The sequence below is a fragment of the Equus przewalskii genome, chromosome 17, assembly GCF_037783145.1.
Source record: "Equus przewalskii isolate Varuska chromosome 17, EquPr2, whole genome shotgun sequence".
In the NCBI taxonomy this organism is placed as follows: Eukaryota; Metazoa; Chordata; class Mammalia; order Perissodactyla; family Equidae; genus Equus; species Equus przewalskii.
Window position 1 is genome coordinate 11987331 of NC_091847.1, and position 26963 is coordinate 12014293.

Sequence of the window (26963 nt, forward strand, 5' to 3'; positions counted from 1 at the left end):
GGCCCGTGTCTTCTCGTCTCTTACGTCTTGCAGATTTTGTTGCATAGGGATATCAAATTAAGATGCTGGAGTTCTCTATTGTTATACAGGAAGAGTGCCACAATGAGGCATCATTACCTGGTCATCCAACAACTTTCAATAGGTACACATTAAGTGTCTACTGTCTGCAAGGCATTGTTTACTGCCCTTGAGTGTGAGTGCATGTGGCATGTGGGTGTGTATGTGTCAGGTGGGGTGGCCAGGGAGGGCCTTCCTAATAAGTCAGCATTTGAACAGAGACTTTAATGAAATGAGAGAATAAGCCATAGGATATCTGGAGAAGAACAGTCAAGGCAGAGGGAACAGCCAGTGCAAAGGCCCTGGGGTGAGAAAGCAAATCCTGAGCCATTAACACCTTCCTTGGGTTTCCACATTTAGAGCAGTTTCAGTCAACTCCCCTGGAAACTAGGAGAGCCCTTCAGCTCTTTGCACTTTGAAGTCCTCACTAGCCTATTAGGTGAGTCAATTGGACCACATTTCCAAGCTAACGTTTTTGTGACTTTATGGAAAAACTATTATGTGATGGGGAAAACACGTTTTCTGTCCTCCAGCTGAGATGGGCCCTCTCCTCTCACAGACTTCATTTCTCCCCTCATCACATACACACACACACACACACAACAAACAAATACACACAAACACGTTCACACACACTCCAGTTTTTATTTTAGAGTCATACTAAGCAACATTTTGTGAGTGTGTTTGACTCAACCATGGGTCAGTGTTCCGCACTGACAGTTGCTCCTGTGGCCTCGGTTGAATAATGCCAGTGGCACTCTCCACTCTCCCTACAGCACACGCACACTCTGGGGGTCCTGAGGTCTCTAAACTAGAGAATTCCTATTGTGGTCACCTCCCTTGGTGACCTTTCTTATGGATCCCCCTTTCTACAATTGCCTGGGTGTCAGCTAGTCAAAGACACCTGGTGAGGGGCCTTCGCTTCATTGCCCCCCTCCCACTGCATTCTGGGAGCCACCAGGTGTTGCTGGAGATTTTTTAAATGCCCCATTTTGGATCACTCTATCCTTAGGCATGATTTCCTTTAGTTTGGAATACTATTCATTTGGATTAAAATGGAACATGTGGTTTTGATTTAGTTACACTTAGATCATGAAGTGGTAATTTAGCAGCTAGTGGGCAAACAAGAAGACCTTCTCCCCCTTGCCCTCAGGAACTTTGGGGAGCCCCCATCTCCCACCACAGTAACTTGCCCTCCACTAGCTCTGAGCTTCCCGTGTCCCCTAAGGCATAGTCCTGATGGGGGAAACAGAGGCCTGGGGAGACCATGGCTGGCAGGGGTTCCTTGGGATGATATCTTGGCACAAATGTCCTGCCTCCCTGGATCCCTATCAGAAACTTGCCTCAGGATAAGAGTGAAAGAGAACCAAAGACTGTGGCTGCTTCCTTATTTTTTCTGGAAATGCTGGGGTATCTGTTATTTTGCATATAGAGGGGTGTATTCAATTCCTCTTTTCCAGGATGGCTGAAGCTGTGTTTCTGTTCTTTTCTTTATGAAGCTCTGTTAAACCAGGGTCATATCGTCAACCTCTCATGAGGAACAGGCTACTCCGCCACCAAACTCAGCCTGAAGCCTACCTAGCCACCAGTATCTCCCCTCCACCTTGTTCCCGGGGTGTCGCATTCAATGTCCTCTTCCATCTGACTCCTGACATCACTTCTCTCTGTTGACTGTAGAGTTCTTTCTCAGCTCGGATTTTCTCTTCTCTTAAGATGGTACTTCTTAGACATTCAGGGGCCACAGATTCCTGGACCATCTCTTTTGTAAAAATTGCCCACATAGAAAATTTTACAATTTCATGGAGTATGAGGATTTCTCAGATCTTATCTGTGGATTACGGATTCCACATGAAGCATCCTTAAAATCAGCCTTGTTTCCCCTGCTTACAGATCCCATCAGACCACAGAAGACACAGTCCTGCCTGGGGTCCTCACTCTCTAGCTTTCCACAGCTGGTGCTGTTTCCCTTTGCTGCTGTAATAAATTACCACAAACTTGGTGGCTTAAAATAACACGAATTTATTTTCTTTCAGTTCTGGGGTTAGATGTCTTAAAATCAAGGTGTCAGTAGGGCTGTGCTGCTTTCAGAGGCCGTAAGAGAATCTGTTTCCTTGCCTTTTCCAGCTTCTAGGGACCACCTGCATTCTTTGGCTCATGGCTCCTCCATCTTCAAAGACAGCAGCCTAGCGTCTTAATCTCTCTCTATCTCTGAACTCTGCTTCCGTTGTCGCATATCTTTCTTGGACTCTGACTCTCCTGTCTCCCTATTTTCCTTAGAAAGACCCTTCTGATTACATTGGGCTCACTGATCTAATCCAAGATAATCTCCCCATCTCAAGGTTCATAACTTAATCACAAATTCCTTTAGTCTGAAAATTCCCTTTTACTATGTGAGGTAACAAATGTAAAGACATCAGGATGTGGGCTTCTTTGTGAGCTGCTAGTCTCTCTACCACACTATCCTTAAGCCTCACCTCCCAGGAACTCTCTCTAGACCCCTTGATATCCAGAACAAGGGAGGCTGAGCCATCCTCTTCCCAACTCACGCCCCATTTTCTCTCTTGTCCTGGTGAACGATCTCCCCTGTGGATGCTACTCTTTCCCATGGAAGGTGGGCCTTGCCAGCTTCCGTGGGATAACTGTATAAAGATTCAACAGGTAAGACGAGCATCTGATCAGTAAGAAATACACACACGTGGCAAATAGTATGTATTTCCTTTTACCAGCTATGTACTCAGCAAAGTGAGAGAAAGAGAAGGGATTGGTCATTCTGACTCACTCTCTATTGGGCCTCTCATTATCGGGGACCATGTCTTGGGGCCCCATCCAGGAAGAGGGGGTGGGGGAGAATGCTCATACAACTATAAAATTCTTTTTTTTTATCAAAGGTTGACACCTGAGCTAACATCTGTTGCCAATCTTTTTTTTTCTTCTTCTTCTCTCCAAAGCCCCCGGTACACAGTCGTATATTCCAGTTATAGGTCCTTCTGGTTGTGCTATGTGGGACACTGCCTCAACACGGCCTGACGAGTGGTGCCATGTGTGCACCCAGGATCCGAACCCATGAAACCCCGGGCCGCTGAAGCAGAGCGCACGAACTTAATCACTTGGCCACGGGGCCGGCCCCTATAAAATTCTTCACATTATTACAACTTTCTTTTTTCTTTACATTGTCTTAACTTTTTTTTCCTCGCTGATTCAGTGGTGCTAGGACCAGGCCTGTGACTATGGGTGCCAGAAGCAGGGATATTCCCTAAGCAAGAAACTGTAGCTATAACTTTATTTATTTATTTATTTAATGTTTTTTTTTTTTTTTTGAGGAAGATTAGCCATGAGCTAACTACCGCCAATCCTCCTCTTTTTTGCTAAGGAAGACTGGCCCTGAGCTAACATCTGTGCCCATCTTCCTCTACTTTATACGTGGGATGCCTACCACAGCATGGATTGCCAAGCGGTGCCCTGTCTGCACCCAGGATCTGAACTGGTGAACCCTGGGCCACCGAGAAGCAGAGCGTGTGAACTTAACTGCTGTGCCACTGGGCCGGCCACATGTAACTATAACTTTAAACCTTTATGTCAGAATCCCTAGTGGCCTGATGGGGTGGATTGTGACTTCACCCCATCTGGAAAAATTGGCATTTACAGTGAGTGCAGCTCTGTTGCCTAGTGGTCAGGACAGCCCACTAGTTGTGTGTATGTAACCCCATGCTATTTATGGGAGTGGACTGAGCTGGAGGTACTTGCTAGGTTGGTATTTCTGCCAGCAGTCTGGACCAGCACAGTAGCCAAACCTAACATCCCTTCCAAAGGTGGAAAATAAATGATAAATGGAGAGAAAGAGAAATAGTAGCTGAGGGTAAGTGAATGAGCAAATGAGCTATGCAACCAGAGGAATCTGTATTACAATGGTGCCTAATAGCAGCTCAGAGCAGGAAATGATATTTTCTTTTGACTCACTTCAGATGCCCCAAGGGGTTAAGCCATATGTTACTAAGATCACTCCTGCTTTTGGAATCTGATGAGGTTGAATGGAAGTCTGCAAACTGGGTGGCATTACTCTGGAAGACATTTTGGTCAGATGATATGATGATGAAGTCGATCGATTTTTAGTGACTGAGACTCTAATAATGTGCCAGTATCATTTGACTTTTATTTTTCAGGTTATATGCATTACTGTACTGTGCTATACAGTGTGTACACTGTGTGTACATACAGTGTGTAAACACTGGTGTTGTTAAGATTCAACTATGTTATGTGGACACGCCATGATAATACTGATATTGATGATCAAATGCACCAGCAGACTGAGTGAAATCTTCCTCAGGATGTAACACTGATAGAAAGTGTCTGGCCTGAGCAAGAACTGGATCCATCTAAGCACCAGCTAATTTCCTTGCTAAATAGAATAATTTTGCACAAGTTTACTGTAAGTTACAAACTGTAGTAGAGCAACAGGTAATCAAATCAGTATAGAAATATGAAAATATTTGCAAAGGCTTTTGGAATGGATTCGTTGTTTCTTTAGATCTATCGCTACCTCACGCTGACTCCTCCAAGTGTTAGGTATATTCATACTGATACTATTGCTGTATCTGTGCTATAAATGCTATACTAAATGTAGATACTCAGACAAATATGATCATTTTGCTGTGAGAGCGCCTTGGTCAAAGTCTGGAGGAGGCCTGTGTATTGAAGAATTAACCTTACCCAAAGGAGACCCGTCCCTTGCCCTCAGCTCCTGGGAGGTGGTCTCTAAGCCCTTGGAATGTCCTGCTTGTCCTGTCTTTGTTTACCTGGGGGTTTTGGGCCACGCTGGGTCCTCTAACATAATGTAATTTATGATGGGGCTTTGGGTTAGGTGGTATCAGCTTGCCTTCTGGAGGGGCTGGAGACTAAAGTCAGCATGTGGTTGGTCACATAGTCAACTATATCCATATGATCAAGCTCCAATAAAAACTCTGGCTATCAAGGTTCAGGTGAGCTTCCCTGATTGGTAATATTCAGTATGTATTGTCACACATCATCATCAGGAGACATTATGGCTGTCCATGGCTCCACTGGGAGAGGACAACTGGAAACCCCACATTGGAACTCTCCTGGGCTCTGCCTCACGTACTCATCCCCTGGCTGATTTTAATCTGCATTCTTTCACTGTAATAAGCTGTAACTGTGAGTACAACAGCTTTCAGTGAGTTCTGTGAGTGTTTCTCACGCTCACAAATTACTGAAACCAAGGGTAGTCTTGGAGACCCCAGAACTTACAATTGGTGTCAAAAGTGAGCGTGGTCTTGGCGGCTTCTTAACCTGCAGGGGCACGTCAACTTTCTGCACGGTAAAACCTACCTATTCTGAGCTGTCACTCAGGCTCTACTCTTAGCCAGGGCTAAGCTAACGGCAGACAGATTACCTCCTGTCCTAGGCCAGCTACTGAAATTTCACAAAGGCTTTGAAGACTCCAACTCGATGGAGTGGTTGAAGGTAGGGCTATTTGTCTACATTTGACTGTGGAAGAAGCAACATACTGGGGCTTTACGTGACAACAGGTGGACAGTTGCCAATTTCACCCAAGGCAGGCTGGGTCCATGCACACACTGTGTACAGGACAAAACATTAACCAAGTTCCTTATTTGGATTGATTAACTTTTAAAACACATTTGCACATTGAATAGGGCATGCTGGCCAGCTAAGATACTTGTGGACAACACTAAACATGTCCTGACAGTAAAAATGGAAGCAACTATTTTCACAGAAGACTCACTGAGTGCTGGCCGCTGTACAGGACTTCCTCACTTAATCCATGCAACAGTCCCGCTAGTGTGCCCTACTTAGTCTTCCTTTGCAGAGGGAGGTGCAGGCAGAGGGAGCTTTAGTAACTCGCTCAAAGGCCCACTCCAGAGCTCACACCCATGGGCACTATGCTTCTCACCTTCCTTACATTGTGATGCCTTGTTTATTCTGTTTCAGTTGGAGAGATTACAGTTAACCAGAACAGAGAGAGGCACCTGGATGTCAATAAGGTACTCAATCTATCTGCTTTAAAATGCAGGAAACAAATATCTGTTGATTGAGTGACAGGAGGAAGCGCAGCCCCTGCCCTCAAGGGGAGGGAGGTCAATGTGGGGTGGGGACAGTGGGAAAGCAACTGGTCTTTTGAGATTTATTTGCCAGGTTCTTGACACACAGGATTTTATTTAATCCTTTTAATCCTAGGAAGGATCATTAACTCTTGTTATAGATGAAGTAACATTAATTTCAGGTTACAAACCCTGTCTAACTAAAGGTATATTATAGGCTGAGTTGTATATATTGCATTATAGGCCAAAATTTATATAACGAAGATGTAACCCCCAGTACCTCAGAACTGTGACTGTATTTGGAGATTGGGTCTTAAAGAGGTAATTCAGGTTGAATGAAGTCATTAGGATGGACTCTAATGCAATATGACTCCTGTCCTTATAAGAAGAGGAAACTTACACACAGACACAAAAAGAGGAAGACCATGTGAAGACATAGGGAGAAGACAGCCACCTACAAGCCAAGAAGAGAGGCCTCAGGAGAAACCAACCCCACAGACAACTTGATCCTGGAGTTCCAGCCTCCAGAACTGTAAGGAAATAAGTTTCTGTTGTTTAAGCTACCCAGCCTGTGGTATTTTGTTATGGCAGCCTTAGCAGATGAATACAAGGTACAATGGAGATTCATCACCAGGTAAAACTAATTCCAAAGCCCTGGCTGGCCCTCTCTCTGTATCATGGAAAAGATCAGCCAGTGATATGGGAGGCAGCCAGGCAGGAGACAAATGAGCGATGTGCAGAGTGACTCATTGTGGTGGGAGGGAGTGGTGGGCAGGGGTGAGGGTCAGCAAAGGCCTCCTGAAAGAAGGGAGCATTGAGTTGGGTAGGGTAATTCGGGAAAGACACAAATGGGCAGAGGAGAAGGAGGGGGCATTCCAGGCCACAGGGCCACCGATTTTGCTGGATACCAGGGCCACCATCCCTGCTGTCTGGATGGATGTTTGGCCAGCCAAGCACACATGTGGACAAAGCACTGAGGAATGTTGGCCCCTACTGAGCGTGAGGAGATGGTCTGTAAATCAGGAGTCTTTTATGGACGACTTCTTCCCCTGAAGCCCCAGCAGATAACCAAGAACAGAGAGGCCGGCAGCTTCTCATATTTATTAAGAGGCAGAGAGTGCAAGAAGGAGGGACCAGGAGGCACTGGCAGAAAAAGGACAGTTAACCCTAGAACTCTGGACCTTGGAGAAAGAAAGCTGAGAACAAACCCGCCACAGGGTTGAACACAGAGCATGGGAACGAGCAAGGGGAGGGGTCCCAAGTCTGACACACAATGTATCAAATATAATAAGTCCTGTGAGGCCTATCAAATCCCCTGTTACCCCAACCCCACACTATGCCAAATAGTAAAAGCAGATGTTTTGCAAACTGGTAACAACTCAAAAGTCTTTTCTTGTGATTGGCAAGAGAAAGGGGGAGACTGCTGAGAGGGGTGGAGAGAGAAGACTTTTGGGAAAGGTCCAAATATTAGTGCACCAGAAACCCTACCCTGAGCTCCTCCAACAATAGAAAAAGAGGGATTCAATTTAGCTTGGGCAAGGAGAGAAGATCTATTGTAACATGGAAGAAATTCAAACGCGATAGGAGAACAAAGCAACATTTCAAATTGCTGTGATTTATCCAGCCTGACCCATTTTGTTCAAATACCAAGCTGACAGGGCCAATTGCAATACTTCATGGTGGGAGGGTGGGGTAGAAGGTCCCCCGTTATGCCTTTGGAAATTCAGTCTCTCCATGCCTGATCCTGAGCCTTTGCCCTTCTTCTCAGTGAAGGAAACGCTCCCAGCCCCATAACTTCCATCACATTCTTGGTGGGCGTAATCACCAGGGGCAGCACAAGCTCTCTAAAGTAGCCATGGTATTGTCTTCAGCCTAAAGGCAGCATCCACAGAGCAGCACGTGTCCATTCCACCTGGTGGCCTTGCAAGGAAATGCTGGCACATGCACACTGCTCGAGTCCTGGCCAGTAGAAGAGTCTAGGGCTCTGGAAGAGGCTAGGGTGGGAGTCAGGTGGTTTGGGTCTAGGCTTGAGGCAATTCATTGACCCTCTTGCTTTATTTTCCTGACTTCTCCCATGGGGAGGACATTATACAAGTTCTGTGCTCTTTTATTTTTGGCGTGATAGGCAAAAAACTGTACATAGTTAATGTATTCAACTTGATGAGTTTGGAGATAAGAACACATTCTTGAAACCATCATCACAATCTCTGACATAAAAGTATCCATCATATCCAAAAATTTCCTTCCACCTTCTTTATTATTATTTTGCAGTAAGAACACTCAACATATCTTAGCAAATTTTTAAGCATACAATACAGTATAACTATTATTAACTATTGGCCCTGTGCGGTAGATCACTTGGAATTATTCATCTCGCATAACTGAAATTTTATACCCTTTAACTAATATCTCCCTGTTTCTTCCTCCCCCCAACCTCTGCTGGCCACCATTCTTCTCTCTGCTTCTATGAGTTTACTATTTTAGATTCCTCATATAAGTGGTGTCATGTAGTATTTGTCCTTCTGTATCTGGCTTATTTCACTTAGCATAATGTCTTCCAAGTTCATTCATGTTGTCACAATTGGCAGGATTTCCACCTGTTTTAAAGCTAAATAATATTCCTTTGTGCGTACATACCACTTTTTCTTCATCCATTTGTCTGCTGATGGACGTTTAGGTTGCTTCCATGTCTTGGCTATTATGAATGATACTGCAATAAACATGGGAGTGCACATATCTTTTTGAGATCCTAATTTCAGTTCCTTTGAATATATACCTAGAAGTGGGATTGCTGGATCATATGATAATTCCACTTTTAGTTTTTTGAGGATCCTCCATACTGTTTTCCATAGTGGCTGCACCAATTGACATTCCCACCAACAGTGTACTAGGGTTCTCTTTTCTTGCCAACATTTGTTATCTTTTGGGTTTTTTGATAAGAGCCATCCTAACAGATGTGAGGTGATATCTCATTGTGGTTTTAATTTTGCATTTCCCTGATGATTAGTGATGGTGAGCACCTTTTCATGTACCTATTGGCCATCTGAATGTGTTCTTTGGAGAAATGTCTATTCAGTTCCTTTGCAAAGTTCTGTGTACTTTATAGAGTTGCTCATTCCTTCATTTATTTTGCCCATGTACACTGTGGTGGACCCTGGGGTACAGCTGGGAGCACCACAACATCCCTGTTTGCATGAACTTATCTTTGAGGACATGGGCAGTGAGGAGACAGATGATGAGTGAACAAATGTACCATCTGGTTATGGTGAGGGCGGAATAAGGTCATAGGTCTGGAGGATCTCTGAGCTGATTTGAGGAATGACTATGCCAGTGGGTGGCTCTGTTCTGTTGTCAGTAGAGAGCAGCTGGATGAGGAAACTCTTTGACTCCCCATGAGCAGAAATGAACTTGATTGAACACTCATCTAAAGGCAAGGAAGAACTGAACTGAAGATGATTTTATCAGTTTTGTTGTGGAATCTATTGTGATGGAATTTTGTTGAAACAACCCGATATTGTGCAAGGTATTTCAACTTCAGTGGCATTATAACTGTTCATGTTCTGGTTATATTCTTAGGCAGATTTATCATCCCAATTCTTACACTGAGAACTGCGCTCGAATCTCTAGCTTGTCATTCTTATTGATTGGAAAGGAAGTGACATTTTTTGGTTGTCTTCCAAGCTAACACAAAAAGATAATCAAGGCTTTTCTTACATAATTTCACCTAATCCTCACCTCAACCCCATGAGGTAGATTTTAGTATACAACTTTATGGATGAGTGATATTCAATAACTTGTCCAGAATTATATAGTCACTAAGTGGTAGTGTTGATATTTAAATTCTAAAGCCCTTGAGTGTTCGTCTTAATAAAATCCTCACTAATTTGAGATAATGAGACTGAGAATTGAACAGCAGTCCCAGGGAAATATGTTTTTCGTCTATTATTACTTTTGGTTTGATGGTGTCTATTTTGTTCTCATTGAAACCATCTTGTTTATTTCCATTGATTTCTTGCTTTCCAGGTTGCCAGATGCCAGAAAGTTGCCTTAAGGTCTCACCTAGAAAGATCTCAAGACAGACAGAGCACTATTGTCATGTTCAAGCATCAACTTAATTATAACAATGATCTCTGTCAGCCAATGCTGACCTTAGAGTAGGCAAAATAAGAGACCATGAGTTCTTAGAAAGGAGACCCGTGGTGATGGTGAGGAAAAATGTCAGACAGGTCATATTTTCTTTCTGTGGATTAAAGTTATGAAACTCATAGGAATTTACATAAATGGGAACTATTGTAGATAAGATGTATCTGAATTTTAGAAGGTGTTGACTAAATCTCTTGGAATCATACTTGCACATTTAGGTGCTTTCATAGTAAATGGAAGTTCTTACCTCAAAATGTTAATGCCTTCCTCTAATTCTGGTATCTTAACTCTCTTTCACTCTATTGCCAAATTTCTTAAGAATAGCTGATATTCATATCATCAAATTTCTCAATGGTTTTCTCTGAAACCTGTTACGATCAGATCTTTCCCTCATGATTTTGTCACTAAGGTCCTCAATGGACAAAGCAATCAAACTATTTCCAGACTCATTCCTTTGAGCTCCCTGTGATGAAACCATACTTCCAAAAACTTTTTATTTGCTCTCAAAGACACTCCTGTGTCACCTAGATGACTAGGCAGTCCTCTTTTTGCATGGCTTCAACACAGGTTTTAGTTTCCACTGTTTAGTTAAATAACACTGGTCCTCAATAACATGGTTCAAATTTTAGTTCCTATGACACATGAATGATTGTGTAAAGTACACACTTCACTGTTGGTTCTTCAGTCCAAAAATCATTATGTAAATAATGGATATGCATCATGATTAGAAATGCACATCACGTCTTTTAAAGTCTGTGCATTCGTTATTTGGTTTATGCACAGACAGCAAAGCATGTAGTTGTGTTGCCTCCTTATCACCCAGTGATAAACCTACATAACATTTTACGAAAATAGATAATCAAAAGAGGAAATTGGCCAACAAAGATGAAAGTGCAGCAAGAAAAACCCCCAAATATGACAATGCTGGAAGTAAAATTTGAATGAAATGTAAATGGAATTATAGAAGAAATAGCTGACTATAAGAACGTTGACCTTGCAGCTTTACAAGAAACTCTAGAAGTGCAGACAGCGGAACTTACTCAAGACAAACTTCTTGACATAAATGAGTAAAATGGTTGTCATGAAAAGGATGAAGATGTCTCAGAGGAAGTGACATAAGTAAAAAGCTTCACACTAACGGAATTCTCAGAGATATGTGACAATATTGAAAGCACAATGAATAAACTGTTGGAAGCAAGGAGTGTGAAAATTCACCAAGAAGAGATACTACCTTTGTATCAAGTTATATAACTAGAAGAAGGCAATCACTCTTGACAAGTTATTTTATTTTTACCAATCAAGTAAAACACTTTAATTCTCAAAGCTTCAAGCATTTTAAGTTATAGTATATTAAATGAATATTTGTTTTACTCCTTTTCATTTTGCTACACATTTATAGCTTTCAATAAGAGATTTTAATGTTTTGACAAAAATTTTTAAAGGTCACACAACAATCGTAATTGATTACTGAGATTGTTTTGCATGATTTCAGCTTCCCTAGTTATCTTTATGGCCCTGTACTACCATGCAAAGGAAGGACTGCCTGTATTAGGCACTTCTGAGTTACCATGACTATGATTTTACACATTACCTTGACCTCAAGCCATCCTCTTCTCCTGCATTCCTGAGTTCAGCTACAGTGAGTAGGCGACTGGGCAGCCAATAAATGTGCCTGTCCTTTTCTATTTGCCCCCTTGTCTAAGCCATCATAGACTCTTCCACCTCCCTCCCCATGCTTGTAATTAGCCCCAAGTCCTATCCAGTGTACCTCTTAAATTTGGCTTGAATCTGACCCTCCTCTCCATTCCCATTGTATGGCTTTAGTTTAAGTTCTTATTGTCACTCACCTGCAACCACTTCCTAATTGTTCTTCCATTGACAGTCTATAATTTCTCTACAGTACACCCTTCACACAAATGCCAGAGCTATTGATCTGCAAAAGGAATCTGGCCACATTACTCTACTTTGAAAAAACTACTACTGACTGTCTGTTGTCCTTAATGAGCAGAATTTCTCCACATTTCTCAAAGAAGTCCTGCCCCTTTCAGCCTCCACACCTTTCCTTGTGATATTGCTCCTTCTACTCTCTTTCTTTTCTGGGCTAACGCCACTTACATTTTAAGATCCATTGTGACTGTTTCCTACCCTAGCAAAAGTCTTTCAAGTGTCACCTAGTTTAGTTACTGCTTTATCTGTGGTTCTATAATGCTTTATTTGTAGTTCTATGGTGCACCTGTCATGGAATAACATATTTATTTGTATACCCATATTTTCTACTAGACTATAACTTCTCAGGGTGAGAATTTTATCTTATTCCAAGCTTCAGTGCAAGAAAACAATAGCAGCAACAGCATCAATATCAGTAATACGATTAAAGAGAAAGAGTTGCAATGGAAAAACAATAACAAAATAGTGGCTGCATATGATCTTGGTAGACTTAATAATTGTAAAAGAATGTACTAGAAGACTTTCAACATGGATATATTTCTATTAAACTGCTAACCAGTGATGGGCATGCTCTATGTGATAAATTTAGCTGAGTTAGTCTTTTAGACATCTCCAATAGACTCAATTAACTAATAGATGTTTCTACAAAACAATTGGATAGTTTGGTTATCAGGAGGCATGTTGAAGCTTAAACACGCCTCTCCGGAATCAGGCCCTAGGTGGGTAAGCCCATTCTCCTCCCTGCGACCTCCTCTTTCAGAAGATTCCTCTCTGGGAGCCCCTCTGTGAACAAGGTCTGACCCGCAGTTCCTGCCAGGGAGTGTCCTGGGACATGTTTATGTGGTACAAGCAAAGGAAAAGCAGAGAAACGCATTCCTGTCTGTTGCTCAGAATATAAATCTGTCATAGGAGCCCTCCAAAGACAGTTTGGCCAAGGAGTAATGAAGTGAGGGAATCTATGGGTGACCAGGGATAACACAGTCAACTCCAAGTAGTTCAGTATGATTAGGGAATTAGCAAGGACCCAGGCCAGCTGGGGAGAAGAGATGCGTCAATTTCCCCTGCCGTGAATGAGCGGGGGATCAGCCTACCCACAGAAGGGAGGCGCTGTTCTCTAAAGCTGGCTCTGAACTAAGCCGTGGGCCTTTGAAGATGAAGTCAGCGTTGACAAAGAGGGCAGTGGACAGAATCACAAAGGGCTCTGTCTGCATATTGGCTGGGAACACAGGCTGTGGCTACTACAGAGCCACTGGCACAGGGTGGCAGGTAAGGAATTGCTCCAGTTCGTGGCTCAGCTTCAGTGTTAGCACTACGTGGGGAGTCCAGGAACACCTGTCACCTTGGACACAACCACCTTTATGTTCTAGGGTTTGTTTTCTGCTGGGACCAAATCACCAAAAATATTTTTGGTCACATGTATAATGTTAATAACAGTGCTTCAAAAACATTTTTTAGTTTGCCTAGCGCTTTCATACGTAATTCTCTCTTGAGTCTCACAATAACCCAGTAAAGTAGGCAGGAAGCAAGGGTGGACACCAGCCTCAAACTTTTTAAAACTTCACTTATTTTTTCTTTCTGCAAAATATCACGTTTTCATTGAAGAAACTTCAGAAAATACAGGTGCGTGTTAAGAAAAAAATTTCAGTTACCTGTTATCCCCTCACAAAGCTGTGAGTTCTTTCATTTTTATATACAACTTCACATCCCATTTATGTACTGTTTTGAAACTTGTAACATATCACTTTTTAATTTTTAGTAATTAATTATGAAAGTACTTACATATCAATGAATACACAATTACTCAATCTTTTTTAATATCTGCCTATACATACTATTCTATTATATTGATGCACTTTGATTAATTTAAGCAGCCCCCTTGTGCTGGATATTTTCAATGTTCATTGCTGAAAATAATTGTTAAAATTGTTTTTATGTATTAATAAATCAAATCAGTTATTATGTTATTGTATATAAACATAAAATAACTGTACAATTAGTAAAATAGTATCACATTAAATAAATACTTAATATCTGAAATAATAATGAAGTTATCATCCTTGTGACTAACTCATCAGGCACATCCACGGTTATCTCCTGGGCCTTTTAAATCAGGTTGATTCTGCATTGACGCAGGTGTTCCAGAGCCTGCAGTCCATGAAAATGAACCTCTGGTATTTCTGTCCTCTTTCTGAAGTTACAAACCATCTCTCTGAACCCACTATTGTTTCTCCTCCTTAGTCAATTTCAGCTGCCACTCAGCTTCCAGCAGTTTCAACATTAATTCAGAAACCAATTTCTTAACTGTCAAGTATGCCAAGCATTATGTTATACTAGTGCAAACGATACAAGCACAAGAGTGGGTCCCTGCCCTCAAATTGCATGCAGTTCAGCTGAGAATACAAACAAGCAAAGGATGATTATAGTATGATTTGCAAGTTCTCAGATGTAGGGAAGACACCGGTGCTGTATGGTTCCAGAGAGAAGCCTTTAACCCAGACTGAGGAGTTAAAGAAGCTGCTCAGGCAGACGATGGGGCGTGTGCGCTGCGTCTGCAGCAATGACTGTCATAACTGACAGCCCGGACGTGGAGGGGGATAGGGTAGGGAGAGGAGACGCTACAGGCAGAGGAAGCTGTATTCCCTCTGTTCCAAAGGAGATGTAAGGATGACCCACTCTGTGATGAGTCAGTAAGAGCGCGTCTAGCCCTTGTAGGTGATTCTGGGTGTCTGAGCCCAGATGAATAGCATCCCAGTATGTGAAAAGGACCTGATCATGTGATTTATCTCACTGTTGGTAATGGTTCAAAAGTTTCAAGGATATTTGAAAGGGTCAAGTTATATACTTATTTTTGTTAAATGGGGCAAGAATTATTTTAAGAAACTTCATAGTAATAGAGTTGTGTTAACCCTTGGTTAATGCCAGAACATATTATTAAATAGGTGATTGGCTGGCATTTGGAAAATCGTGTGGCGACTTCCAGTTGTCAGTATAGGTTCAACAGGAACATGTTACACCACACTACTCTCATTTCTTTTTTATCCAGGGTTACGTGGATAGCACATCTTCAGCCAAGTTAGAGGATTCTGATTTCAGCAATGCATTGGGTAGAACATTTTGTGCTGTTCTTGTATAAAAGACACAAAATGTTAAAGTGGAAGGGAAGCATGGAAGAAAGAGATGAGGCTGTGAAAACGAAATAGCTGCAACCTTACATTGTCTTAATAGCTGCTTATAGTTCCTCTTAGGGATGACTTGGTCATCTTGCTCTTCATGGCAGTCAAATTGCATCTGAAGCAGTGGATTTTACTGTACACACCACGCTTGAGAAGGAATGCAGACGTGCCAGTGCTTGGAGATGAGGAATGTGGATACAGAGCCACATATGGAAAGTAATGGGATTATTGGTCATGAAGAAGAGACACATAGAGAAGAGGATGTCAGTCTGAATTTTGGGGCTTCTTAGAACTGTCAGTTGACGTTTTTCATCAGTTCTGAAAAATTCTCAGTCATTTGTGTCTTTAAATATTGTTTCTGCCCCTTTTCCTCCTTCTGGGACTTCAATTAACTGACTATTTTGCCATGAAACCTATCCATTTGGGCTTTTATTTGTGGTTTTGCAGTATAGAACTTCCACTTGATTTTATGTTATTTTTTGTATGTTCAGTTCTCTGATGAAATTTTCAATCCTGTCTCTTATCTTCTTGGACACAGAAAGCATTGTTATTTAAAACTCTTTATCAAATAAGTGCAGTAACTGGACACCCTATAGACTGATTCTATCTTCTGCTGTTTCTAATTATTATAGATCATTTTGTCTTACAGCTTTGTATACCTAGTTTTTTTTTTTTTTTTTTTTATCGTGTTCTCAACGTTGTACCAAAAAATTATTTGTGGAAAAAATGGTAAGACTAAAGATGATGTTATCTCTCTCCAGAAAGAGTTTTTGTTAGTTCTGCCAGAAGCCAGGGAAACTAGCAATTACGGATCACCTTAATCTAGCTTTATAGCTTGAGATTTTAAGGGCCATTCAGATGACTTGAAGCTGCCCATGTCAGGGCTGGTTTATTTCTGATTCACCTTTATTTCTAGGGTATAGTTCCTTAGGATTACAACCTAAAATATCGGGGGTTTATTAGCTCCCTGTCACTCCCCTTTGGCTGGCTCTGGAATCCAACTCTTGTCTGTTTAGCCACATGAGGCTAAAAACCAGGGGAGTACTGCTTAGCCCCACTACACCTCATCCAGCATCAACATCTGCTCTCAGGGAAAAACCAATCCCTACCGAAATTACCTCTCTAGATTCCCATTTTATCCTGGATTTTGGCCTGGAACTTCTTCATTACGTCAGCAGCTCTTAAAACCACTGTTCAACTCCTCTACTTATTTTCAGTAGGAGGGTTGGTCCTAATTACCAAGTGTGTAATTACTAGAAGCCATTAAGTGAGAGAATAGATTTGTTCTGTTTTGTCCAGTGGCCGGATGAAGTCTGATGCATGGAATTTACAAAGAGGCCAATTTTTACTAAACCCAAGGAATAACTTCCTAGCAATTATCCTAACAGTAATAAAATGGGCTGCCCATGAAACTGGGATCTCTCTGTTATGTCTTAGTTACAACAATACTTTACCAACATTTCTTCTGTAGAATCTCTAGTGGCAGAGAAAAGGGACCTTGTATTTTGGGGGAGTGTATAGGTGTGGGTCACATGACATTTCTTTGAGGTGACCTGAACTGAGGAGTATCTCAACCAAACCTAGCCTGAACAGAACTCTAGATTTCTCCCCCATCTCGGCAATGGCGCCAACACCCACTCAATGTTCAGGCCTTAAATCTGGGAATAGCCTTCATTACACTCTTTCCCTCATACTCCATATCTGGGTCAGTAATAAGAATTGTCAGTGCTCTTCCAAAATATATCCTGGACCTGATCACTTCACTTCTTACTGTCTTTAGGTCCATAATCCTAACCTAAACCACTAGATTAGTTTATAAGGCTTCCATAACAAAGCACCACAGACTGGGGGGCTTAAACAACAGAAATGCATTATCTCACAGTTCTGGAGGCTAGAAGTCTGAGATCAAGGCATCAGCAGGGTTGGTTTCTTCTGAGGCCTCTCTCCCTGGCTTGCAGATGGTCATCCTCTTGCTGTGTCTTCACATGGTCTTCTCTGTACATATCTATGTCTTAATCTCCTATTCTTATAAGAACACCAGTCATAGTGGATTTTGGTCCACTCTAATGACCTCATTTGACCTTAGTTGCATCTTTAAAGACCCTATCTCCAAGCACAGTCATCTTCTGAGGTACTGGGGGTTAGAATTTCAACATATGAATTTTGACGGGTCACAACTCAGTCTGTGATGGCCACCATCTTTTCTTGCTTTGACCTCAGCAACAGCCTCCTTCCTTTTCTTTCAGCTTCATCCCCTGACAGCCCCAAAGTCTAACATCCACACAGCAGCCAGAGTGATTTTTCTGAAGTGCAAATTATACCACACCATTCCTGTGCTGAAAACACTACAATGGCAAACAGAATAAAATTCACATGTAGATCCACAGGCCTCGTTGGCTTCGCCCTTACCGGTCTCTCTGACCTCACCTCCCACCTAAGAGTCGCTCAACATCTGCTTCCCTGGCCGTCTGTTGTCTCTTGAGACATTCCGGGTGTGTTTTCAGGAACTTTGTCTGTGCTCTCTTTTCTGCTTGGGAAGTTCCTCCAATCTTGCATGGCTGCCTTTTTTTTGGTCATTTCCTCAGTGGGCCTTTTTCATGCTCTAGCTAAAGCAACAACACACCCTCCGCCACCACCTTCTGTCACATATCCCTCCTTTATTTTATTCCTATTACTTCTAAAAGTCTGAAATTGGAATGTGTATTGTTTACATGCTTATTACCTACCTTGAACTCTGGAATGAAAGTTCCTTGAGGACAGGAACCCCGCTTGTCTGGGACACTGCTGTCCCCCTTGTCTGATCCAGTGCCCGCCCTAAGAGATGCTCAAGGAATGTTGGTTCAGTCACTGATTTCAAGAGCACAGAGACTCAGAAACTTCTCCCTTTCCTCTCAACATTGTAGTAAAGTTAATTATGATGAGCCCTTTTTTCTCCTGTAAATACACTTATCTCCTGACATGAAGTGCACATCTCTGGGGGCTAAACAAATCCATATTCAAAAAGCTTGGAGTAGAGAATGATTAGATCTGAAGTGGCAGATGGCCTTCTACCTGTGTAGCAGCACCGATTACTTGGAAGTGGTTGAGAAGGCTTTTGAGGCTCCGCTTGAGCTCGTTGGGAGAATCATGATTGATTAGCAATGTCTGCCATTGGCGTTCCATGGGAGAGCAGAGGCTCATATGCTGAATGCCTGCTGCCTGTAGGCTAAATAGTGTCCATAGCACGTGCTGATGTACCAAGAGCTTGTTCTATGCTCAGTCTTCAGTGGCGCTTCAGGTAGAACTAAAGACTAAAATATTCTACAAGTATAGATTCATAGAATCATGGCGTTCCTTTAAAATTATGTTAATCGGAGAATGAAACTTCAATAGAACTTGATATATGCTGTCCCCTAACTACATGAAGGTAAATAAATTTAAGCATTTGACATTAATGACTAAAAGTTGTAACATATTTTTAAAAATAGAGTTTCTTCAACTTATTCTGTAAACCCACTCACATTTTCTATCTTCACTTGGCTGTCACTTGGCTGATCAAGGATTTCTTTCAAATATGCACCAAAAATCACTTTTGAGCTCGAGAACATGCCCTCTTGTTATTTTTCCTTTTTTTGTGAGGAAGATTGGCCCTGAGCTAACATTTGTGCCAATCTCCCTCTATTTCATATGTGGGATGCCCCCACAGCCCGGCTTGATGAGCAGGGTGAAGGTCCATGCCCAGGATCCAAACCCATGAACCCCAGTCGGCAGAATCGGAGCATGCTAACTTAACCACTATGCCACCTGGCAAGCCCTCTCTTGTTGAGTTTTTAATGAAAATAGAGTATAATTTCTTGTCTTCATTCATGAATTCGAAAGTTGGCACACATCCTCTGACCATCCACTCTGTATCGGTGCTTCAGGGGTGCAGAGGTGAAAGAACGTTGCTGTGCTTTCTGCAAGTTCCCAGTCCAGTGGTGGAAAGACAATTCCAGGATTCTGTGGTGAGTTCTGTGCTGTGCTTGAGGTTACAGATACTGTTGAACTTGGAAACAGAAATCTAATTGCTCCTCAGTCTTCTGGTCTTCAGGCAAAATAGCACCATTTCCTTTAACCTTTCATCAAAATCACATCAGCATAATTTCCTCAAACAGACCCCATGGCCAACTTCAGCGCCGATGAGATGTAACCGCACTGCTGGGTATACTCAACCTCAGGGACATGGAGCCAACCGCAGCCCCATGAGTTCTGACTGAGCTTGAGGACTTTTGCCAAGAGAAATTCCTAAGACTGATTGAATGCTCAAATCTCAAGGCAGCCCTTCAAGATTCCTGCCACTGAAGATTATGTTTGCAGACCAATCAGCAAAATGCAGAATGAGATTATCCTGTTGGTGGTTTGGATAAGGAAAAACACATTCTTGACTGTGTAGATGAAAGTTGAGAAAACAGTCGAGCAGGGTGTTTCCCATCTGAATTCTCTGGATCCTATAATTAAGAATACCTGGGACTTTTGGAATGTTACACATAAGCGAACAGATGCAAGCATTTTGTGCAGTAGTGGGGGGAGCATCCCACATTTTTCCAATTATTTAGCAAAGCGTAGCTCTTGGCCTCTTTGTATGAGCGTGATAATCAAAGCAGGCACTCTGCTCCTTTATGCCATTAGAGCAGTTGTCGATGAGGACATGCTATCTGGTGCTAAGACAATGGCTGGCATTTAGTTCCCAAGGATCAAGGAGAAGGCAACCTAACCTGAACCTCCTGATCTAAACAACCAGGACTGTTGTTTCCCAAAACCAGGGGCCCTCTTCCTAAAGTAAAGCCTACTGGGCCTCCTCCACCTGTGAATTTGCCTTAAAGAAGGCTGTAGGACCGAAGTCTCCACCCCTATGGGCAGCGTTATTGAATAGGCTTCTAAAAAGCAAGTCAATGAATAAATAAATGCTTAAAACCATCTATTTGAATTACAGGCATATCCACATGTAGATATTCATCGTATTGGATCCCATGTGCCCTGTTTGCCCTGTGTGTTCATTTGGACATGTGTGTGCTGTATTTGTACATCCATGCCTGCATGAATCCATGTATCAGATATAAAAGCGATTTGCCTGTGGAAGAAAGGCACATGGAAGGCGGCCGGAGCAAATCAGGAGAGCTGCCAGGGTCGATCCTTTGCATAGGCCTCAGCTCTCTCTGAGTCCTGCCTCAACTCCCCATCGCCAAACCAGGTAGCACATAGCCTCACCCTGATTATGGGCCCCTGTTGGGGTTCCCATGGGAACACTATTTTATGGAGCCTTCACATTTGCCATTTACAGGTAAGAAAACAGATGCAACGAGAAATGAGAAATTTTATAGGTTGGGATTTAAACACAGGAGTGTGTGTATATATATACACACACACACTTACACACACTCACACTCATAGCTCTGATAGTATCACACTGTGCTCTAACAACACTGGTGCATCTTTTTGGATCCTCAAACAAGCCAGACCCTAATGCTCCTCCACCCGCTTTTCATGGGGCTCCTTCTCATCTTGCTGACTTGAATATCACTATTCAGAGAGGCCTTCCATGACCATATTATTCAGATTCTCTTGTTTGCTTCCTCCAAATTTATCTTAATTTGTAATTATCTTAGATTCGTCTGTTTGGTCCATTTGTGCACTGTTTGAACCTCTCTCTCCCATGAGAAGGCAAGCTCCTGACATCTGAGGTCCGGGCTCTCATCTTCCTCTGTAGCCCCAGCCCCCGCACAGGATGTTTAATGCCTGGCTGCCCAGGAAACCCCACCTCACCATCTCGCCCAGTCCGGGGCGCTCTCTAATTGCTGCCCTGATGGTCCTGTCTCTCTGCCTGTGTCATTGCTGCTCTGTGGTCTGTCCCATCTGTGTGTTGCTACTCAGTAAGAGATGCTCTGATACAAACTCCCTGGCTAAAGTGTTGCTGGGGAATGGTGGTTTCATTCCTTCATTCCCTCCCTCCCTCACCCCTACAAAGTACTGAAAGCCTCTCCTGAGACAAGCACAGTGGGGGACATGAAAGACACTGATATGAATGGCGCATGGTGTGTGCCTGTCCTCAATAAGTTCACGGGCTGATGGGGGAGATGGACAGAGAGCAGACAAAGCACTCTGATAGATGCAGCCACAGGGTACTGTGTAGGCCTGAAGGATGGTCTCCTAACCTGGTCAGCGTGGGCAGGGAAGGCTCCCTGGAGGAGGGGTGCCCAGGAGGATCTTGAAGGATGAGTAGGAGTTAGTCAGCTAAAGTGGGGCTGGCCTGGAGGGTAGAATGCAGAGTGACTGGGGGAGGGAGCTCCATGTGCAAAGGTGATGTGGGGGCTAAGTGGTTTGGTGTGGTGTATAAACTCAAGAGAGGGCCAGGGGCAAAGGATGGTCCTGGGAAGGCAGCATGCATCCCGAGATGGATTAAGCAATTTGGAATTCATCCTGATCACTGTGGGAATTCGCAGAAGGGTTTTAACAGGAGAGCGACATGATCAGATTTGTTTTTAAAAAGATCACTCTGGGGGCTGGCCAGGGGCCCCAGTGGTTAAGTTTGCATGCTCCACTTCAGCAGCCCAGGGTTTCACTGGTTTGGATCTTGGATGCGGACATGGCACCGCTCATCATGCCATGCTGAGGCAGCGTGCCCCATAGCACAACCAGAGACACTTGCAACTAGAATACACAACTATGTACTGGGGGGTTTTGGGGAGAAGAAGAAGGAGAAGAAAAAAAGAGGACTGGCAACAGATGTTAGCTCAGGTGCCAATCTTTAAAAAAATAAATACATAAAAATATCACTCTGGTCCACAAGGTGGGGAGGGCACTGACGGCTTGTCCAGTGCTCATTCATTATTTCACTCATTCGCCCACGCAACAATCTTTATTTCGTACCTACCATAAGACAGGCACTGTGTAGGCACTGGGGGTGAACAACGATGAGCAAAACAGAGTCTCTGACTCTTAAATCTTCCAGTCTTGTGGGGAAGACAAATATGGCACCAGAAATAAATAGAGGAGTACAAGTTACGATAATGCCTCTGAAGGGGAAGGACAAGGAGATGTGGGAGCATTTGACAGGCTCCAGGAGGCTGCAAGGAGACAGGGGAGCTTGTGTTGACTCAGAGAGGATAAGGTGTTCATTGGCCCTGCATAATCTCCCAGTGGAAAGTTGTCTGGCTTTGAACAAAGGTGGTGGCAGTGGGGCAGTGGGCTTGAGGGCAGAAGGTAGGCTAGACAGATCTTAGGGAGGTAGAATCAATAGGACTTGAAGACGTTGCCAGAGGGGACAGGGGAGATGGGCAGAGGGGGAGAGAAACAAGTCGGGAATGGTCCAGGTATCTGGCCTGGGCACTCTGTGAGGGTGATGCCATCACTGGAATGTCAAACACAGGAAGAGGCAATGACTGGACTTGTCACATCTTCTAAGCACTCCTCTTGCAGACTTCATCTCATACAGATCTCGTCACAACCTTATTTGGTATCCCCCATCTGTGGAGTGCCTACTATCTGTCAAGTACTATACTAATTGCTTTGTGTCAATCCTTATAATAGTCAAATGAGGCAGGGGCTCTTCTTATATCAAGGTTCAGAGAGGCTAAGTAACATTGTTGAGGCCATACAGCTCATCACTTACAGTGTCTGGATTTGAACCCATATCTACCACTCTCTTGAGTGTGCGGCTGTCGCCACTCTGGCATGCTGAGTGTGGGGTATCTACAAGATATGTATTGCCCCCTCACATGAGCATTTCATTCAAACTGTCAGTGCCTTGACTCAGAAGCCATCCTCTAGCGCTAACATCTAATAGCAGCTGAGCACTGGCGAGCTCTCTGTCAACCCTTTATGGGCATCATTTGATTAAACACTCAAGTTCTGGTTGAGCCAGTAGGAACTTGCTAAGGGTGAAATGCAGCCGCTGCTGGAGAAGAAAGTGCAACTGTCCTACCAATTCCCGGGCCATGTGGGGAGTGCCAGCCCCTTCGGGAGGCCATTGGCCTCCAGGAGTCCCCCAGGTGTGAGCATAATAGGGAAGGGACGGAGGCTCATGTGTGCTAGGAGCCTCCGCGGCCCTCCATTCGGCGTCTTACCTCTCCTCATCCCCGCTGTCGTCTAGGAGTCCCTCTGAGGTTCTGGAGTCATTTCACAGCTAAGGAAGCTCCAGCACAGACCAGCTAAGTTCTTATTAAAGCTCTGTGACTAATGAGTGCCTAGGAAGTGAGGATTTGAATCCAGGCCTGTCTGGCTCCCCTACACAACTGGAAATGATGTGGCAAGAGGGGTGGGAGGAACTAGGAGAGTTGAGTTTGGAAAGGAAGGTCATGAGGCTTTTTGGGTGAAAGAGAAAGTAGAGGCCTCCCCGCTGAGACTCTAACAGGCAGAATTAGGAGTAAGAGCAGAACGCAGATTCAATCAGCAAACGCTAACCCTGCCATGTGCCAGGCCCTGTGCCTGGTGCTGGAATATCAGAAACGAAAACACTGTCCTTGGCCTCTTGCAGCTCACAGCCTGGGCGAACAGACGGACACGAGGCCAGGTGCTTCTTGCAGGGGCCCCATGAGCTCAGTGCAGCAGCAGGCGATGGACAGAGGGAAGATGGCCCGATTTCTCATGACTGGGCATGCCAGGGAGCACTGGGGACAGACCATCTCCTTTGAACAGGGCTTCCGTGAACAAGGAGGGTCCTGACAGATAGAGAGAGGGAGGAAGGCCATTGTAGGGAGCAGGGACAGCAGGAGCGAGGACACTGAGGGAGGAGACCGTACAAGGCATTTGGAAAGGGTGAGTGACTGCGCGTGTTTAGCAGGTGGAATCCACTTGGAGAAATGCCAGCCATGAGCCTGAAAATCTAGCCTGAAGTTGGACTGTGGGGGGCCTTGAACGTCAAGCTTCTTGAAGTAAGAGGTGTTTTGCTTTGGGCAAACTTGAAAGAGGAGCAACTAGATTTACACAGAGATGTTCACTGTTGACTGCAGCTCTTTAAGATGGTGCTGATAGGGTGACTGTGGCTGAAGTTCAAGGTCTGCTACTAGAAGAAAAATCCCAACCCCCACCCATCACAAAGAACTCACCTTGCTCTCTGGATATGCACAGCCCCGGTGCTGCAATCTTAAACAGGAGCCTGAGGTGACAACCGTCCCAGAGGGATTTGATCGTATCTCAGACCAGTGAGGACTGTCAGCTGAGTGAGGTGACAACTGAGTCAGGACGGGAAGGGGAACGTGGGGAATCAGATGTCGCAGGAGTGCCCTGGGAATCCCAGCCCATTTGGCCTTAGCCGGATGTGACAGGAGTAAAATGAATGATACCCCAACATTTTCTTTTTGATGACTATCTTGCCTTGCGTATTTATGGAGAAACAAGCACTAACATGTTTTGGCATTTTTTCAAATATTTGACTCTTGATTGCAAAAAACTGTAACAGGCCTCTTAACTTCTTAGTTAACTTCCTTAGTCAGGAAGAATGGAGTTTGTTAGAATTATTATTATTTTTTACCATCCCCTTCCAATCTGACTCTAGTGTTTTTCAAATAGTCGAAGAAAGACAAAAAAATTAAAGAAAGGCAATTGCTGGTCTTTAAATTGAAGTGCATGGAAGAATGTCTTGGGAGAAACAGCATTTAAGAGGTGAAAGATTACCATATATTTAAGTGTTTGAGCCCATCCATCTTTTAGGGCAGAAGTCTTTAATCAGGACCAATGATTATAGGGATAACGTCAAGATAAAAATCATACGCATCCTAGTATTTAAAAAAATTCTCTGCCTTGAGTCACTAATGGTAGCTTAGATTATTAGCACAGAGATCATTCTCAAGGTCTAATGGGCCCTTGCTTGGTCCACTCTCTGCCAGACCTTGGGCACTGGGCATACTTTTGTTATTCCACCTTCAGCTTGGCGTCTGTCTGTGTCTCCACAGGCACGTTAACGCGGAAGCAATCGGCTGAATTCGTCCTTAGAAGTGACTATTGCCAAGAGATTAATTACATGCTGGTCATTTTCCAGATAACCGGTTGGTTGACTAAAGTCAGAAGTTGGAGCAAAGTGGATTGAGTGTGTGGCTCTAATTTCAGTTTTCCTTTTGGGGTTGCTGTTGGGTGAGCTCTTGCTCTTATAGTCATATATCCTAGATTTTAGCGTCTGTGGCCCCTTACTGTTTACAAAATGCTTTCCCATTCTTGCACTCATTTGTTTAATGGACATTTGTTAAGCGCTTATTATGTAGAGGCTCTGTGCTGGGTGCCGGGATACAGAAGTGACCAAGAGATGTAATCCCTTCCTAACAAAGCTTACAGTGCGAGCATTCCTTCATTCAGGCTTCATTCCCACATCCAGCAAAGGTTTGCAGGGTATCTCTCATGAACGCCGTTGATCCCGGTGCCGAGGCTGCAGGTGAGCAAAGTTCCTGCTCTCAGGCTGCTCGCGTTCTGGAAAGAGCTATAGAAGACCAACTACAGAAGATGTCGGGTTGCGATGAGAGCTATGAAGAAAACTGGGAATATAGACGTTTTTAATGAAAAAATCGCATTTCTTATCTCTTTTTGGTAAGATTAGTAAACCCATTCTAAGGATGTGAATAACCAGGCCCAGGATGCATGTAATTGCCCTGGTTCTGCAGGGAGCTGTCCTCAGACCCAGGAGGGGACCCAGCGCTGCGCTCCTCTGGTCCTCAGCTCTCTGCACTGACCCATTGCCTTTCACTATACCCTGCTCCCTTCTGCTTGGGTTCTACCAAAATGGGGAGATGTCCAGTTTAAAATCTATCTCCCACTTTCAGTAATTCCCCCAGACCTTGACTTTATTTCGAAGGATTTTGTTTATTTGTTTTTCCAGAAAGGACAACGTAAAAGTGTCGCTTCTCTTAACTTCAATATCCTCTCCTCTTTCCCAGAAGGGAGACCCAGCAGCGTGAATAAAGCTCCAAAGACCCAAAACTGATTAATGGAGAATGACTTCAGAGTCACTCCATCCGCCTCGGAGGTCTAGGTGTGCCACTCTCTGCCTATGTGACTCATCTTTCTCCCTCCTTCCCTTCTTTCCTTTTTCAGAAACTCCCACATCTGTAATGTCATTATAACAGCAGGGTTGAGGTGAAGATCACATAAGGAAACACCCGCCAGCATCCATGAAAGTGCCCTGGGCAGATGCCTACGAGGAAGGAAATGGTCATGGTGTCGTGGGAAGAACACACACTGGGGTTTGGGGGGAGGGATGGGAGACCCTGCTGAGGGACTTTCTTCTCCAAACCTGTCTGCTCACGTCACTATGGAGCCAGCAAGGGCAGACAGCCACGTGGCCGAGGAATGGGGGCAGCAGCACTTCCATCATAAGACAGAAGACGGAATGAAATGGTGATGTCAGGGCCGAGCTCTGCGCCCACCTGTGTTTCCTACGCTCCGGGCGTTCGCGAGCACCTGCATCACATTTGCCACATCAGCATTTGAAATACTTTCATTCACATTTGTACTTTAGCCACATCTATACAATAAGGGCCACAAAATCACAGAGTTTATTTCATGCATATCTCAATATATGTAATCATTCAATATTAATGATTAAATTTTAACATTTTTGAATGAA

General features: G+C 43.7%; 1 long non-coding RNA gene across 1 annotated transcript; it reads left to right on the forward strand.

Moving 5' to 3' along the window:
- The first annotated feature begins 3678 nt into the window (after window positions 1–3678).
- On the forward strand, window positions 3679–26963 carry LOC139076695 (uncharacterized). The gene is made up of 3 exons (XR_011528582.1): window positions 3679–3913; window positions 6022–6074; window positions 26432–26963. It is a non-coding gene; the product is annotated as an uncharacterized lncRNA (long non-coding RNA).